Source organism: Drosophila montana, unplaced genomic scaffold (genome assembly GCF_035044405.1).
Source record: "Drosophila montana isolate Dmon_TW-CO22-7 unplaced genomic scaffold, ASM3504440v1 contig_3200_1, whole genome shotgun sequence".
Classification (NCBI taxonomy): Eukaryota; Metazoa; Arthropoda; class Insecta; order Diptera; family Drosophilidae; genus Drosophila; species Drosophila montana.
In genome coordinates this window covers 3,877,984-3,882,913 of record NW_026998080.1, presented here as the reverse complement: position 1 = coordinate 3,882,913, position 4,930 = coordinate 3,877,984, and the positions used below count along the sequence as shown (strand labels likewise).

At 34.9% G+C, this 4,930-nt stretch overlaps 1 protein-coding gene across 1 annotated transcript in view; it reads right to left on the bottom strand.

Moving 5' to 3' along the window:
- The window catches only part of LOC135432042 (pre-mRNA-splicing factor Syf2), a 116,686-nt gene that overhangs the window by 47,470 nt on the left and 64,286 nt on the right, over positions 1–4,930 (bottom strand). The gene's annotated exons all lie outside the window — the stretch shown is intronic.

The window sequence follows — 4,930 nt, the reverse complement described above, 5'->3', positions numbered from 1 at the left end:
GCGAAGCAGCGCGTGCGACTTGCTGACGAAACGATACAAAACTGACTGTAACGGCGATCGCTAAGCTTTCTTCCTCCATGTAAATAAATAGTTTTTTGCAGCTCTCTCAAAAATATCCACATCTGTACGTTTCGGAGCAGCTGTTACCCAAAGAGACCAGAGGGAGAGAGACAAAGAGAGAGAGCCAAATGAACGTGAGGTTTTTGTTGTATAGCAAACAAAGCTACATTTTTGCGCGGGTCTCGACTTGGCCATACCGTTACTTGATGCATGCCCGATTCTAATGTGTGTGTGTTTGCCAAGGGTCCTGGCCGACTAACCGATTGGTTGGAAAGCAACGTACAAGCTAAGTCAGAAACGTCTTTGTATACCATCCGAACGTACTGAATCATTCTCAGAGATAATTAAAAAAATTCAGTTGATACATGTTTCACACATTTTCGATAATTCAGTTATGCCCCCTATTAAAAGATCTAAATTATGAAGTTCAACGGTTTTCGAAGTCCACTCCACGGAAAAAAAAGGGATTGGAACTATTTGCTTTTCTTATCTTGGTAAAGTGTCACCTCATACTGGAAATCAGATTTCGATTTCAAAGTATATTGAAAATGTTAAGAACAAAAATAGCCCCGACAACAGTGGGCACTACCTGCTAGTTATAATTGACACCTTTTATAGACTGTATATACCCTCTGTCAAATACTAGTGCACATATAACGTTGTTAACAAACTGAGAGCAGAGAGTAAAAAGTTCTTGGCGTAGCACGTCACACGCGACCAACTCCACACTTAGCCGGCAAACGGCGGATATACCCTTTCCGCATGCTTCCCCCCGCCTAAGATTATGTTTATCCGCCGCAGCTGCTGAAGCAATTTGCAGCATTAGTTGAAATTTAACGTGTTGACGACAAGGCGTTCACTATTTAGCCAAACAAAATGTTTAGCCATATGACAATTCGGTTTCACACCCCCATACAGACCGTGAAGTGTATACAAATGTATACAAATACATATTCATGTGTGTTCTGTTGGTAGTCATTCGGTTTGGCTCGATTTCAAGGTGCCCTTTGCCAACTGTTGCTGCCGGTAGGTGTGTACACATGGCCCCTGATAGCGAACCGGTTCAGAAACTCAACAATGCTTTTTCAACAATGAGTAAAATTGCGAGCTTTTTATATAAAACACGTTTCAACCCATTCAGCGTAAATACCAATGTGAAAAGACAATGACCTTCGTTTGTGACCTTTGGTTTTAAAATAATAAAAAAATGTGTATTATCGTTCAAATACTATCAAATACAACTTCAAACGAGTCTATCAAGTGTAAAACTTAAATATATCAAATGATGAAATCGAATTAACAGTTCCCTAATCTAGAACTATGTATATCCGGAGTGGCCAAATATTGAAGGCAAACAACGTGTACTTCAATTCGAAAATAAGATAAACATAAACATACATACATATGTATGTATATGCTTCTTATAAATATTTATATGTACACACATATTAATGAATTTTGGCTATCATGGTGTAGAGGCATGTGCCCTTGTGTTGGTTTGACAATTAGCTAGGGGGCTCGTCCAGCTCGATTTTATATGTACATATGTATGTATGTATGTGTATGTATGTATGTATGTATATGCATATCTACATGCTTATAAGTAGCGAGCCGAAATTTGGAAATTAGTTGGACGAATGTCGCGTTTTCTTTCTTGGGTAAAAATGATGTAAAGGATGTAATTGTGTAAATTTAAAGTATATTTATATTCTTAGTAATCATCAATAGTTGCCTTGCAAGTTCGACACGGGAAAATAGGGACTTTTTTTTAATTTTATTAATTCTTAGCGAGTGTAGCTGCGAGCTGTATTTGGGGTTGGTCGAAGAAGGTTTAGGGTATCATCTAGTCGGGTACTCTTCTTTTTATTCAATAATGCTAGTTTATCCCTTTAACCGTTAAATAGGCAATGGAGTGATGAGCTCGAGCAGGCGAGCGAGTAGCATCTGACACCGACGACAAGAGCACTCTTACTTATTATTGCTTGGTTCTCGATACTCATATAATTACCAAAATCATAATAATAAATACTGAATAAATAAAAATTTCTTTATTTTCTCTAATTAATAAAAAACTTTTATAAAAAAAAAAAAACAAAGGTAAAATTAAAAAAAAGAACAGGAGTTTAATGCATATATTCATGTCTGGCTATTGGTATTGTTATGGTATTCAAATTTGCTCTGAATTACTTTAAATTGATTTACCTTCTTGAAAAGAAATACCGAAATTGGACATGCAATTGTATGGAGATAGACCGTTGCCCCAAGTAACTCTGGAAGTGAGGGCTTTATCTCAATTGAAGAAGGGCACATATGTATGTTACATAGGTATATGATCTCATGTTCATAAGCTGAACCAGACAGGGAATGGGTTTGGGGTTGGGGTTGGTTGCGATTGCGATTGCGTTTGCGATTGGGGTTGTTATTGCGTCAGTGCAAAGAACTGAATTAATTTAAATTGAGCGCGGGTCATCCACTTGGCGGGACAGTCGGATTTTGGATTTTGTGAAATGTGCAAATCCATGGCGGAAGTCTTAATTGAAAAGTGTAAATTTATTTAGTAAGAACAAAAGTCGCTCGTACTATGCGCACAACTAAGTAAGTGTAATTGGTCAGCAATTGGTCTTCCCGGAGCGTGTTCTTTATGGAAATCGAATCGAGTTCCGATGGCAATGGAAAGTTTAACTACATATCTGTGGAGCGGCTAGAATTGATATAACCTCACAATAATACGAGGATACTTTGCATATAAAAGTGATCAATGAATGCGATGCAAATTGACCAGATGCAATAAATATTCAATGCAGTAAACAGCATCATAAAAACAATGGAAAGTGCAATCAAATTTTATTAACTTGTTGCCAGATGGATCACCTCTTTTATTGGCCAGACAAGTCTGTCTCTTAAGTGAATATAGTTGCAGTTGATATTAATGGGCCAGTTGTACGTAGTATGTATTCCATATAAACGCGAAGCCTACTTAAAATATGGTCCACAATTAAGATAAGCTCATTCAAGACTAGAGATTATCTCTAGTAGTGCAATCGTATTAAGTGTTCATAACATTTTGCACTAAAATATTTACTGGGAGATATCCTCAGTTACCCATTACTTAAAATGATAAATAGTGTATATATTAAAATGGTATACAAATACATTTTCCTCGCTGGGCTTAATAGCTCTTAAAATCATATATTAGCAAAAAGACCGACCCCAATATTTTTGCAGATCCTCCACTCAATAAACCAAAGACCTAACATTTACATAGTTTTCCTAGTAACTTAAACCGTCGAACAGATTTTTATTTTTCTAAACAAATCAAATAACGTCAGCCTTCGTATTGAGAATTGCAATCAAACTCCGCACAAGCATTTATTATTATTATTATTTTGTTTGTTTATTTTTTTTTTCAAGCAACCAATGATTAAATTACTTTGCGCGATTCCAAGAGAGAGCGGACTGAGACTCGGTACATTCTTTGCCTGGATGGAAAAAAAGAATAAACGTGCAAGACGTGAAGCACGAAAGAACATGTTATAGCGGTAAAATAAAGTATTAAGCTATCTTTCTTTTGCTCAACATCCCAAATACAGTAAGCACTCGCGAAATGTACATATATTTAAAACTTATCTTTAATTTGAAGGCTTTGAAGGCAGTACGACCTCGCTCAACGCGATTTTCTGTTGGCTACGAGACCTATTTCCAAAAATGCTAACCATTAAAATTAAAGTAAATCGAATAGTTCTGAGTTCAAAGCAAGAATTTCATTTTACTTTATATATTTTTTGGAAATTGTGGTCTGTCTTTTTTTCAATTTATACTTTTCTGTTAATCGGGTGTTGCAATTATCGAGGAGTTGCGTGTAACGAGGGTTGCGTTGAGCGAGGTCGTACTGTATATAATAATTTTGAAAATCTGCGATTAAGATGGATATCTATTATTTGTTTTTTCATCTATAATAAAATGTTGATAAAAGTATTTCTAACACATTATTTATTACAAGATTATCAAGGATTTTTTTCTTCTCAAAAGCTAAGAAAGATTAACCAGTTATTACTGCGCTCCTTAATATAAATCTTATCAATATAAAAATATTGCCTTTTATTTTAAAGAACTTTAGAATATCGAAAAATAAGTTTTTGTTCGGCAAAATATTCTGTTTATTACATATTTATTACTTAACATTTACGATTGTCTACAATGGTATTCGGTGTGTGGAAGAGAATACATATATTATTCTTCTATTTTCGTTAGTTCGATGGTCGGTGTGTGGAAAATATTCTTTTATATTCAGGTCTACTATTTTTTTTTTCTTACATCTTTCAAAAGCTAAGAAAGAGCTAAATAAATAAATAAAAAAGCTTCTAAAAAAAACTTCTATTTTTTATTTTATTTTTTATTTTATTTTCTATTCCTAATTTAACATCTCATCCTAAAGGTATGCTACAAGCAGAGAAATATTCCATGAAAAACCTCTTAGACAGAAAAAATATCCACTCACCGTTGGGGGGTGATGATGTGACAGAGGCAGAGGCTATTTTATTAGACAGAAATATCACTCACTCATAGGTACTCACTATGAAGACATGAATTCCAAGTATATTTAATTTTATAACTTATTTCAGACTGCGGTGGATTCCGATTAACATTGCCTTTTTACGGTGTGTAACGTATTTCCTTCGATTTCTGATAAATGAATAACTTTTCTCTGTTGGTGTAGTATTTACCGCAGACTTGCCCGTATGTTATTCATACGATCAAGTCCCGTAAAAGATGGTTCAGGTTGTAGAAGTGGGATTTATTTGATCGAACTTGACGAATATATATGTATATAATATATAGTAAAGTATACGCCCTGTATATTTGGTAAAGT